This window comes from Schistocerca gregaria, chromosome 7 (assembly GCF_023897955.1).
Source record: "Schistocerca gregaria isolate iqSchGreg1 chromosome 7, iqSchGreg1.2, whole genome shotgun sequence".
Lineage (NCBI taxonomy): Eukaryota > Metazoa > Arthropoda > Insecta > Orthoptera > Acrididae > Schistocerca > Schistocerca gregaria.
The window spans coordinates 189,860,094-189,874,495 of record NC_064926.1 but is presented as its reverse complement, the minus strand read 5'-3'; the positions used below and the strand labels follow the sequence as shown (position 1 = coordinate 189,874,495).

The 14,402-nt window shown below is 40.2% G+C and overlaps 1 protein-coding gene across 2 annotated transcripts in view; it reads right to left on the bottom strand.

The window, feature by feature from the left end:
- LOC126281541 (leucine-rich repeat-containing G-protein coupled receptor 5-like) overlaps nucleotides 1–14,402 on the bottom strand; it is a 685,956-nt gene that overhangs the window by 23,954 nt on the left and 647,600 nt on the right. For both annotated transcript variants that reach the window (XM_049980596.1, XM_049980597.1), the window contains exon 23: nucleotides 8,026–8,227. The gene's annotated coding sequence lies outside the window, so the exon portion shown is untranslated. The remainder of the gene's footprint in view (nucleotides 1–8,025; nucleotides 8,228–14,402) is intronic.

Sequence of the window (14,402 nt, the reverse complement as noted above, 5' to 3'; positions counted from 1 at the left end):
AATCTGTTACAACATTTTTAACTTTATAGGCAATTCGCACACATATTTCATCGTTATATATCTTCTACATACGTCTAATGGTTTTGGTATCCATGCGATATTCGTGGACGGTCACTCTCGATTTGTTTGTTAGCTACGTTCCGTTGGTGTTAGTCTACTAGTAATTTTTGGTTTTTACCTTACCTGACTTATTACTTTATGTGGTTGTCATATTATATTCTTTAGATTGGCATTTTTGTGACAACTTGTTTTACAGATAATCCAGGGAAATAGTATGGTTACAGGCAGTACAGTTTATCCACAATTTGCATGTCGTTATGATATCGCTGGATGCTGTCACTGTAATCTATTTTCGTAAACGGATAACACCAGTGGAACGAAAGTAACACGCAAATAGACAATCACAGAACCACCGTTATCGCTTGTATATAAAAACCGTCAGACGTATTAAAATGTATAACAACGAAATTCATTTAATAATTTACCTATAAAATAGAAATAACGTACCAATAGTATCTACCATTGATTACACAGAACATCATAGCAGTTCTGCCGAAACAGGTCATTAGTAAAGTATAAGCAATCAAACTTAGCAAGCGTATCTCGAATCATTAATTATAATTAAAAGGTACACAATAGACGTATACTACGCGGTGGGCCCAGAAGAATATAAATTTATTAGTACTGCTCCGGAAAAAGAACGTCTTCTTTCTAAAGATTCCCACTTGAGTTCGCAAAGCAACTCCGCAATACTCGCGTGTTTATCAAACCTACCAGTAACAAATTTAAGAACTTGCCTCTGAATTGTTCTGAAGTCTTCCTTTAATTCGAACTGGTGGGCACCCCAAACACTCGAACAGTTCCCAAGAATGTGTCCCACAAATGGCCTATATGTGGTGGGAAAACTCTACTTTCCTAGAATTCTCCCAAAAAAACGAAGTCGACTGTTCCCCTTTCTTACTACCGTCCTTACATTATCGTTCTACTTCATAATATCGCTTTGTAACGTTACCCTAAATATGCTTTATTCGAACATTACGATATAGTTTTTGGTACTCAAATGCATTAATTTATATTTTTCCACATTTAGAGAAAGCTACTTTTCATCAACCCAAACAAAAACTCTGTCCAAATCATCCAATTTTCCCATAGTCACTAAACGACGACACTTTGCCGTACACTACAGCATCATCAGCAATCAGCCTCACATTGTTGCTCATCCTATGCGTCAGAACATATATGTATATAGAGAATAAGAGCACTCCTATCACACTTCACTGGGGCACATCAGACGATACCCTCTTAATTTACGAACATTCGTCGTCCTGAAAAACGTACTGAATTGTATTACTTAAGAAGTCTTCGAGCTACTCACATATCTGGGAACCTATTCCGTATCCTCCTAACTTTGTTGACAGTTTGCAGTGGCGTACCGTGTCAAGCGCTTTCCAAAAGTCTAGGACTATGAAATCTGAATGTCTCCATTCGTAGGATATGATCTCATTGAAGGACAAGTTGAGTTTCGCACGAGTAGTGCGTTCCAAATCTGTGATGAATTTTACTGTCAACGACAGACTTGATCACAAATTACTTATTCGGTGACCGGTTTTTACCACAACTGTGGTCACCTTCAGACCAATAAGCAAGAACCTCCTTCTGTTGGTAGTAGTGATTTATCACCGGAAGGGGGTTCTTCTCTTTGGTCTGAAGATAGCCACAGTTGTGGTCGAAACCGCTCACCGGAATAAATAATTTGTGATCAAGACTGTTGTTGACAGTAAATATTAGTACTAACAATGATCACTGGTTGCTCCCACAATGTATCAGTGCTGATTTGTTGATAGAAGGCATTCCGACTCACGGAAATTTATTATATACGAAATCACAAAGTGTTCAAGAATTCTACAGAAGACAGATTTTAAGGATATTGATCTGCAATTATGAGGGGCTGTTCCTTTGCCCTTCTCATATATAGTAGTCACCTGCGTTTTCTTTCCAGTCTCTTGGGACTTTGCTCTGTATGAGAGATTCGCGATAAATGCAGAAGAAGTAACTGGGCATTGATTACTCTCCTTAAGCCGAATGCGGGGCGGTGGGGCAGTATTACGCTACGGCTGACATCCATCTGCACTTGTATATGGCCTATGTTAATAATCGCACGAAGAGACATGTGGTCAACGTCACAATTATTGCAGATCACTACTATTGGCTCTGAGCACTATGGGACTTAACATCTATGGTCATCAGTCCCCTAGAACTTATAACTACTTAAACCTAACTAACCTAAGGACAACACACAACACCCAGCCATCACGAGGCAGAGAAAATCCCTGACCCCGCCGGGAATCGAACCCGGGAACCCGGGCGCGGGAAGCGAGAACGCTACCGCACGACCACGAGATGCGTGCTCACTACTATTCCTCCATGCTTGTTGTCTTCCCCGACAGCGATGGCACCTTTCAGCAGGATAACAGTCACTGTCACAAGGCCAGAATCGTGCTACAGTGATTTGAGGAGCATAATAATGAACTCATTTTGATGTCTTGGCCACCAAATATGCCTGATCTGAATACAGTGGAACATATATGGGATGCTGTGGGAGTCCAGGCTCGGCGCCCACAAAACGCTGGCCCTTATTAATTTACGAGAAATGTTGGCCTATGCATCGACATCTAGCGTCACGTGATTCCGGAGACCTATCACGAACTTGTCCTAAGTATGCCTCTCAGAATCGCCGCTATATAGAATTCCAAATGTGGGCTGACACGCTATTAAGTATGTGGTCACAATGTTTTGGATCAGCAGTGTAAATCATAAGGCCAAAGACCTTGCCGTAGTGGTGACACAGGTTCTCGTCACATCACCGAAGTTAAGCGCTGTCGGGCTGGGCAGCATTTGGATGGGTGACCATCCAGTCTTCCGAGCGCTGGTAGCAAGCGGGGTACGCTCAGCCCTTGTGAGGCAAACTGAGGTGCAACCTGATTGAGAAGTAGCGGCTCCGGTCTCAGAAACTGACATACGCCCAGGAGAGCGGTGTGCTGACCACATGTCTCTCCAGATCCGCATCCAGACGCCTGTGGGCTGAGGATGACACGGTGGTCAGTCGGTACCTTTGGGCCTTCATGGCCTGGGCGGGAGGAGATTTAGTGTTAGTGTAAATCATCATGCTATTGATGTGACTTCTGAAATTTTCCCGGCGTATTTGTTCTTCTAATAATTTCCGGGTATGCAGCCGGATCCCGTCGACATTCTGCCACGATATTTCGGCCCAGAGACGTCCGGCCATCATCAGGTGAGTACACAACTACTGAAGAGCCCAGGTGTAGTCGCGGTATTTATATCGATTCTCGCGCACGTGTTGACATGCGCGGCATAGCCGAGTTGTACGTGCTGCCCTCGGTGGTGAAAGTAAAAGATCATCTAGTCATTGAGTATCGAATGACGCTGTCTATTCCGCTGTGAATGTATAATTTTAATAACAGGATTCCAAGTTTTATCCAGTTGAAAGCCGTTGTCACGATTTATAAGATTATCGGCAAGACGTATTTCCACTGATTCCTTGATTACGGAATCCCAAAATCCGGAAACCGGAGCTAAAATTTTTGTTCCATTGTATTCCATTGAATGTCCCAATGAAATACAGTGCTCTGCTACTGCCGATTTTGACGGTTGCCGCAGACGGGTGTATCTTTCATGTTCTGTACATCGTTCATGGACAGTTCTTGTCGTCTGGCCAATATATGCAGAGCCACATTCACAGGGAATTTTGTAGACGCCTGCTTTCTTCAGTTGTAAATCGTCTTTAACGGATCCAACCAGGTCCCGGTTCTTTGCTGGTGGACGGAAGATAACCTTGATTTTATTCTTCTTCAGTAGTCGGCCTATTTTCGACGACACATTCCCGGCGTATGGAAGAAACGCAGTTGATTTAAAGTCGTCATCAGCGTCCTCAGTGCGCTGCTTCTTGTTATGACAGTTGCGCATGGCCTTTCTTATTTGGCGTGAAGTGTAGCCATTCTCTTTAAAAACCTTCTCCAAGTGTTGTAATTCTGCGTGGAGGTTTTCATCGTCCGATATTACATGCGCTCGATGTATTAAGGTACTGAGAACACCGGCTGTTTGTGCTGGGTGGTGGCAGCTTGACGCCTGGAGATACAGATCTGTGTGAGTCGGTTTCCTGTACACAGAATGTCCTAATGACCCATCATTTTTACGGCATACTAGCACGTCTAGAAATGGTAAAGTGCCATCTTTTTCAATCTCCATCGTGAATTTGATGTTCTCATGTAAAGAGTTTAAATGATGAAGGAATTTCTCCAGTTCCTGTCTGCCATGAGGCCATACAACAAAAGTATCATCAACGTACCGCCAGAAGACCGTAGGCTTTAAGACAGCAGACTCAAGTGCTTTCTCCTCAAAGTCGTCCATAAAGAGATTAGCTACCACAGGGGACAAAGGGCTCCCCATGGCGACGCCGTCTGTTTGTTCAAAGAATTCGTCATTGAATAGAAAGTACGTTGAGGAGAGTATATGTTCAAACAAGGCCGTCATTTCTGCACTGAATAAGTTACCAATAAGATGTAACGATTCCATTAAAGGCACGTTGGTAAACAGTGAGACCACATCAAAGCTGACTAATAAATCCGAGCTTCTAAGCTTAACTTCCTTCAAGCGACTGACAAAATCCTCGGAATTACGTATATGGTGGCAACACTTACCCACATACGGCTTTAGTAGTGAGGCCAGATATTTTGCTGTAGAATAGGTGGCAGCACCAATATTACTCACTATTAATCGTAGTGGGGCACCATCCTTGTGTATCTTGGGAAGACCGTAGAGTCTTGGTGGTACGGCATTGTGTGGTCTCAATCTCTTGATAATTTGTTCAGGTAGAGAACAGTCGTTCAAAAGGGTAGCAGTTTTCCTTGATATTCGGCTTGTTGGGTCCTTTTCAATTCTGCGGTACGTGGAATCATTTAGCTGACAATATATCTTCTCGTTGTAGGCTTCCCTTGTCAGAAGAACTGTGGCGTTACCCTTATCCGCAGGCAGTACGACTGTGCTAGTATCTTCCCTGAGGCTGCGGAGAGCAGCTCTTTCAGCTGGCGAGATGTTACTCCGTTGTGGCGCACATTTCAGCAACGTTCGGCAAGATTCACGTCGAATTTCGTCTGCATTATCCGCAGGGAGACGTCTAATGGCTTCCTCAATGGAACTGATGAAATCCGTTAAAGGCAGTGAAACAGGAGTAGGGGCGAAGTTTAAACCTTTCGCAAGCACTGACATCGTCGCATCGTCAAATGATTTCTCCGTAAGGTTCACCACGGATCGTCCAGAGATAGCTTCTTGCGGCTTTCTTGTTACGAGTTGGCTAAACTTCGCACTTTGCCTGTTCGTACTGTTCCTGTGAGCCCAGTCTGCCTTGGCCCAGGATACACCGTCAATCCAGTCCCAGCTAAGGGAAGAACATCTTGCTGCAATCTTCAGATGTAAATAATATAAATTCCTGGCAACAGTGTCTAACTCACGACGCGTATAACGGATTCGTTCTCTTAATAAAGCCAGACTCGCCTTGCGTTTTATATTGTTGGCGGCCACACTATTAATAAAATGAACAATTCTGGCGAAAGTTGGAATCAAGTTATTGTTTCTACATTTCAGTAAAAAATTTAGTGAACACAGCAACCTGGCTCTTTTCTCACGTAATTTATCCAGTACGTGGATATCCTGAACCATCTCCTCCCCGTAAAGGTATTTGATGTGACTTCTGAAATTTTCCCGGCGTATTTGTTCTTCTAATAATTTCCGGGTATGCAGCCGGATCCCGTCGACATTCTGCCACGATATTTCGGCCCAGAGACGTCCGGCCATCATCAGGTGAGTACACAACTACTGAAGAGCCCAGGTGTAGTCGCGGTATTTATATCGATTCTCGCGCACGTGTTGACATGCGCGGCATAGCCGAGTTGTACGTGCTGCCCTCGGTGGTGAAAGTAAAAGATCATCTAGTCATTGAGTATCGAATGACGCTGTCTATTCCGCTGTGAATGTATAATTTTAATAACAGGATTCCAAGTTTTATCCAGTTGAAAGCCGTTGTCACGATTTATAAGATTATCGGCAAGACGTATTTCCACTGATTCCTTGATTACGGAATCCCAAAATCCGGAAACCGGAGCTAAAATTTTTGTTCCATTGTATTCCATTGAATGTCCCAATGAAATACAGTGCTCTGCTACTGCCGATTTTGACGGTTGCCGCAGACGGGTGTATCTTTCATGTTCTGTACATCGTTCATGGACAGTTCTTGTCGTCTGGCCAATATATGCAGAGCCACATTCACAGGGAATTTTGTAGACGCCTGCTTTCTTCAGTTGTAAATCGTCTTTAACGGATCCAACCAGGTCCCGGTTCTTTGCTGGTGGACGGAAGATAACCTTGATTTTATTCTTCTTCAGTAGTCGGCCTATTTTCGACGACACATTCCCGGCGTATGGAAGAAACGCAGTTGATTTAAAGTCGTCATCAGCGTCCTCAGTGCGCTGCTTCTTGTTATGACAGTTGCGCATGGCCTTTCTTATTTGGCGTGAAGTGTAGCCATTCTCTTTAAAAACCTTCTCCAAGTGTTGTAATTCTGCGTGGAGGTTTTCATCGTCCGATATTACATGCGCTCGATGTATTAAGGTACTGAGAACACCGGCTGTTTGTGCTGGGTGGTGGCAGCTTGACGCCTGGAGATACAGATCTGTGTGAGTCGGTTTCCTGTACACAGAATGTCCTAATGACCCATCATTTTTACGGCATACTAGCACGTCTAGAAATGGTAAAGTGCCATCTTTTTCAATCTCCATCGTGAATTTGATGTTCTCATGTAAAGAGTTTAAATGATGAAGGAATTTCTCCAGTTCCTGTCTGCCATGAGGCCATACAACAAAAGTATCATCAACGTACCGCCAGAAGACCGTAGGCTTTAAGACAGCAGACTCAAGTGCTTTCTCCTCAAAGTCGTCCATAAAGAGATTAGCTACCACAGGGGACAAAGGGCTCCCCATGGCGACGCCGTCTGTTTGTTCAAAGAATTCGTCATTGAATAGAAAGTACGTTGAGGAGAGTATATGTTCAAACAAGGCCGTCATTTCTGCACTGAATAAGTTACCAATAAGATGTAACGATTCCATTAAAGGCACTTTGGTAAACAGTGAGACCACATCAAAGCTGACTAATAACGGCTTTCAACTGGATAAAACTTGGAATCCTGTTATTAAAATTATACATTCACAGCGGAATAGACAGCGTCATTCGATACTCAATGACTAGATGATCTTTTACTTTCACCACCGAGGGCAGCACGTACAACTCGGCTATGCCGCGCATGTCAACACGTGCGCGAGAATCGGTATAAATACCGCGACTACACCTGGGCTCTTCAGTAGTTGTGTACTCACCTGATGATGGCCGGACGTCTCTGGGCCGAAATATCGTGGCAGAATGTCGACGGGATCCGGCTGCATACCCGGAAATTATTAGAAGAATCTATGCTATTCATTACTCAACCACAGCTTGGTAAAGATAAATATAAAATTTGCAGACAAAACATTCCTTGATAACTTACCCTTCAAACAGATGCTTTTATATAACGAAAGGAACTTTGGAAATCTATTGATGCATGATTGCTGCTTTGAAATTTCGTTTATTCCATCTCATAAGTTAACACCTGATATTAACCGAAGTAGTTTTCCCCTAAGGAAGAATTAAGTATATCACAATTATGGAATTAGAAAACTACAGAATTACTTCCTAAACCACCAACACGCAACCAGAGGAACATTTGAAAGATGCATTCGACTATTTGATTTATTACACGCTGATATTACATGTCATGTTTCAAATTGGATGTGAACTACGGAAGAAGCAGCAAAGGAAACTATTTACATTTTTATTGGTAATTAGGGTACTGAGTATCGTAATACCCAACTCCTAAGCAATCTTTGGTTAGGGTGACCTTATAGCTCCAACGATACTCACCAAGTCCACAGGAGGACGAAGACATATCGAGGATGGATTGTGGGAAACTCAAGTGCCTCTGTGTGCGGGTGACACATGGCAGATGACACTTGGCTGTGGCTTCTCGGGGATTCCCCGCTACCTTCTCACGACGTCTGGCGGAGATAGTGGGAGGAGGCCGTAGGTAAGGTCTGGACGCGTCTCGTCGGTGGGTGGCGCTGCTCTGGAAGGAAACCGACACGACATGAGGAGGGCACTATGCTCATCAAACTGCTATAGATTAAATGACGAATCGGGTAACGAAAGACTAGATTTATGAGACTCGGAAAGGAACGTGTACTAAGTTCCTCTGATGAGGTAATATAACAGTACTGTAACCTCCACTCACATTAAAACATCTTAACAGAACAAATTTTTGAAAATTGTTTTTGACAGTTGCTTCGGTGTTTCTTTGTGTAATTAAGTTACATTTATTTGATCTGATTGTAATTAACTATTTAAAGCAAAAATTGAAATACAGTTACGTAATTAGCCATACTTTTATTGAGAAATCGATAAAACTGTGAACTTAGTGACGCCCTTCACGTCATAGCGAGTTGTCTCAAATGTGTCAACGGAATATGTAGCAAACTGACTACCATAAAATGGGATTCTATGCTACCACGTCAGAAGACAAATGGGAATATCATTGTAAGATTTTTTTGGATAGGTTATAGGTTGGTAATGAACCAATCAAACAGAGAAGTTTTGAATTTCGAAGTTGGTGGCATTATCAGTTGATCTTCTTCTTCCCTCCACTACAAACATCAGATATGGTGCTGAATTGGATTACTTCAAAATTCATTTGCGAGTACCTATTCAATTTCCAAGTTATATAGGTTATACCCTATTTTTCCACTGTAATACAAGATTTATTATTCCTTTTGATGGTAGCAGGAGCATCTGCTACAGCTATATATATGATGTCCGTTCGACCTATGGCAGCGCCATCTAGCGGGCCAACCATAGCGCCATCTGGTTTCCCCCTTCAAGGCAGACAAGTTCCGTTCTTTGTAGTTTTTTCGTTTGACGCTTATTTCGTGAGATATACGTATATTGTGTGTGTGCGTAGGTGTGAGTGGGTGTGTCTGTGTATGTCCACGCGCGCGTGATCGCTCGTGTGTGCGTGTAAGGAGAGCTAAAATAGCTAGTGTGGTCTATCTTCTGTGTCCATAAATTATTGCTTTACTATGGTACAGTCGTGGTAATTGAGAGTAGGTGAATTGTCTTGTTTGTGTAATACTATTTTTGTAGCATCATCAGGGCTGTACTTTATCTACAATAAGTTTTGTTAGTTTAAATAACGTTGAGTTGCTAGCGTTTGTTTACTCGTTTATTATGTGTTTCTTTCTTATTACTGCCTTTTGGATTTGGAAGTTCACTTGCGTGGTCTAAAGCTGTTTCTTGTTACTGAACCTGACCATTCTCATGTATGTTTCTATTGTGGTAGGGCTGCGGTTTCCTTGTCCGAGGTTTTCTGCATATGTTGAATGGCTGGTGCCATACTTCTATGTTCTTTTGTGTTCTTTAAACCTTGTTTCAAGTTTTCTGCTGGTCTGCCCTAAACACAGAGCATCAGAATAATTTCACTGGAGTTGGGAAATGCCAGCTTTCTGTAATATGTCGGTCTCATCTTTGTTACTTAAACATTTCTGCACTCAGTTATTGTTTTCTATGCTATTTTTGTTTCTTGCGGATCTCCCCAATTTTGTGCATCAGCTTCAGTCTGTACGTAAGTGTGTACCACCTTATCTGCGTAATGTCTTTGTTGTGCTGTAGTTATGTTGTAGGAGTGTGTGTTTGTGATGGATTTAAAGGGTGTCTGGATAGGTGTGACGTTGTCTCTTTTATTTTTGTTTTTCTGGAATTTCTTATTCAGTTCTATAACTAGTAATTTTTGCTATGAATTATTTTTTTCTATCTTAAGTGCTATGTCCAGCTCCTTATTATAGTTGTGTTTGTCAAGTGGTACTGTGTTTATTCTGTCTCAAAGACAGATGAAGGACACAGATATCATGAATATAGGGCTATAAGTGACCTGATATGCAAACAAACTAAAAATGTTATAGCTACAAGACATGAGCACAATAAAGCAAGAGAGATAACCAAAGAAGCTAAAACTCTGAATACCCTTAGAGAAAAACTACATGGAAAACTTAATCATAACCAAGGTGGACAAGGGAAACACATCAGTTCTCATGGATCAACCACAATAAAGTAACAAGTCCCACAATTTAATTTCAGAGAATAAAATCACAAAACTAAAATCAGTTCCAAAAAGCAGCTTTCCATACAAAGATGATATGAACACACTACACAAAAACTTGAGGTTCTGTTTAGAGAGAGAACATGCAGGCCAAATAGAATTCCTAGGTACACCATAAAAATAATAACTTACACTCCTTCAGCATCTACAGTAAAAAGACCACAGCTGAAATAATACTGCCCACCCCCAGTCTGAAAAACAAGAAGCTCTGAGAGATATGATTCACCAACTAAACAAAGCACCATTTGATGAACAGAACTATAACAAGGCGCTGCACATAGTAATTCAGGAAACAAAAAGTAATGGATATCAGAAATCTCTAGTGGCAGAACTGAATGAGAAAATCCAAAAAAAAATTAGAAATAGGAATCACAAAACCACACAAATCCAAAAATGAGCAACACCAACTACAAACACAAACACACACACCAACAACACCTTCACTGCACTTCGAGGACACAACACAGGCACTCAATAGACAAGCTGTTACACAGTCACATATGGAAGCGAACTGACATACATCAAGAAAGAAGAAATGAAAATACTCTACCAAAGCAATAACTCAATACAGAAATCTCTAAAGAAGGAAGCTAAGACTGATATATACCAGTTCAATGATGTTCTACACTAGAGAAGACCAACAGAACACTTGAAAAAATTTAAAGGGCATAAAGGAGTAAGGAAATATGGCGCCAAAAATTCAACATGAAAACAATCACACTATCACAACAAATACAGATATTAAAACAGTCAGATTCAATAACAAGAAACATCTTCTGATCCTAGAAGAGAATTTCCAAATGTATGCAGCAATAATGTAAAAGACTTACATAACAAAGTACCAAACAAACTTCAGCAACCAAATATTATTTAAACTAATAAAACATGTAGTAAGTGGAGAGCAGTGCCTCAAGACACCACAAAAAAATAGTGCACATAAGCAAGACAATGAACTCACTCTAGATCACTACCATTGTGAAGCAATAATTTATGTTCAGACAGGTAAGGACATACTAGACATATTAGCTCAACTTTCAAACACACACACACACACACACACACACACACACACACACACACACACACACACACACACAAAACAGATATCACTACATATACATGGTGGTGACAAACGGTCTGAAAAGCTTGTAAGGGTGTTGCAGGTTCTTCTGTGAGACAACTGTTAAGGAAAAAATCGATACATTGTGCTTATCAGGCCAGTAACCATTCAAGCAACCTGCCAGAGACATGATCTTTATTTGGTTTCCAAAACCGAACAAGAGAACAATACAAAAACAGTACGTGGTATGGGAGTATGAATTGAACACGTGCCAAATGCTGAGCGGTCTTGTGAGTTAATGTCTGTGATAGGAGAATTACTAACATTAATTGTATCTGGGAAGCTACTTGAATTGGCGTATGGAGTTGCCTGATTGGCAAACTTAAATGATAATAAAGTCATAAATGGCCCAACTTACCGAATTTTTTTCTTAACAATAACTTCTCAGCACAATCTCCTCCATAACATCCCTACAAGCTTTTCGTACTGCTGTTGATCGCCCTATTGAATGTCTCTCTCTTGAGTCATTAGGAGCATTATGCCTGTTGTTTCGGCAAGGAATTTACAGCACGTAGCTGGGGTAAGCCGGAACAAACCCTGCTCATCATGTCCTTCATACGACGCCCATCGTCGACGGAGAGCCTCGGTCTGTTCCCCATTACAAACGAATGACTTTTAAAATGCAATTTCACGTGCCCATTTACTTTGCGGTTCCAATTTTCTCTATACATTACGCGTTTTATCGATATATATTGACAGGAACAGTAAAACATGAAGAATAATTAAAATTCCAGCTGCGACTGAGCAGCTCTTTCGTATGATGGTAGCAGTTAATTCAGGCCGGACTGTCGCTGTCGCTGTGGAACTACTGCTTATTCTTCGCGTTTTACTGTACTTTGTTAATACACACAGAAAATATGAATATCAGATTAGATTAATTTTGTCCCGTTCTGTCGAATGGGCACATCAAACACCACTTTAAAAATCATTTTGTTTATAATGGGAAACAAACCGACGATTTCTGTCGATGGTGGATATCGCCAGAAAGAGGTAATCTGAAGTATTTGTTTGGGCTGACTCCAGTTTTATGTTGCAAAACGAAACTGCAAAAATCTGGAGAAAACTGTGACAATTATTTAGGTATAAGGAGAGATGCCCTGTACACACATACGCACACACACACACACACACACACACACACGTTAGTCAAAATATATAAACACACAGGCAACATTAGCAGAAGTTTCTGCTACTATGAAAACGAAATAAAAGACGAATGCATTCTGCAAAATCGAAACAATGTACATTAAATGGTGAGATGACAGTGGACCTTTACAACATAAAACGTGCAAATATTTAGTGTTAGTGTAAGTGCAGTGTGTTGAAATGTATCCACATATGTGGAGAAGAATGTGAAGAATGCCCAAGAAACAAAAAATTGAAATAAAAACCCCCTTGAGTTTTAGTGATAATTTAAAACTATCAATGGTAGCATGTGTAAACATCAGAATTGTTCATGAGCGTAGAAAACAAAATTGTAAGAAAATAGATATTGTTATAGTGACCTCAGAAGATGCTTTAGGATAACGTGAAACCCATTGGGCCTTAATAAGACTTATATAACGGCTTCAGAAGATAGTACACCCTAGCTAACTTGTAATATTGCGACTGTGGAAAAAAAGAGCCTGGAAAGAGACGAGACAATATTTGTAATCTAAATTTTGTTGTTTTAATTTAAGTACATGGTAAGCAAACATTCATTCAGTTCCATTAGCCAAAAGTTCTGTTTCAGGGTATTCTTTAATCGACTTTGTTTTCAGGTAAATGAAAATACACAGTTGTGTATTTGCAAGATGAATAGACACAGTACGTGCCAGCATTTCTTAACAGATAGAACCATCTGACAGGGTTGGAAATTCGGGATATTATGCTGTCATTAAATTTATGGAAAAAGTAAACAATCAATTGCGTTTCATGCACCTAAAATTTGTTATTTAGAAGCAAATGTAATGCTTAAGTGCCATTTTTTAATCAAGCATATAATGTATGAAAGTTCATTGTTACCTGAGAGAGTACTAGCTGAGATTCAAAAATATGATTTTTAACTGTGATGTTGGTAACAATGTGATAACAGAAAACAAATTCATCATTTTAATGTTGCAAGAAAGTGATTGTAGGTGTAATAACTTTTATTTGGGAAACCTTTTAGAAGATAGTGGAAGTAAAGCTGTGAAGATTAGTCAGTAATTGTGTTTGGATGGCTCAGTCAGTAGAGCACTTTGGCTTAATATGGAAAAACCATCAACTACTGATGAATAACAGCTGCTGTGGAAGACAGCCACACAAGCAAAAAATTGTGTGAAGCATATCAAGCATTTTAACAGAACAGCTAATAGCTGAGTGAGTAGCATTAGAGCACTGCTACCATGAAGTACCTTTTTTATATCTGAGTAGCAATTACTTATTCTTACATATATATGAATTCTATAATTATTATCAAATCGAAAAATCAAATATTGAATCATGGTTTTTAATAAATTATTTTCCTTGCTTTTAATAAGAAATGGTATGGAAGTAACTAAAAAATAATTATGAAATACCAACTGTGTTGTTGTTAAATGAAAACTGTCTTACAGCAACAATAACAATCAGTCTCTAGACATAATAAGTGTTTACTTTTAATTTGATATTCTGCATTTTTCCATTAAGTTTTTATTTAAATTCAATGCTCACATATCATATGAGTAGTAATTAAAAATAGAGAGATGCACTTTCATTGTAAATTATGGTTCATTATTTGTTAATTAACATTTATATTTGGCAATTAATATGATATATTAAAAATTTTGAAAATGGGTTTAGTACTAGTGAGATTCAAACCTATGGCTCTGTGATTACAAGACTTACATGCTATATAAGCTGTGTCAGAAATCTTTAAATGTTCAAAGTTGCTTTTTACAGGTTTACTAAGGATTGTATCTTACTGCTTTAGGCAACTGATGACTGGGCACAGATCTTCCAATTCTATAAGTA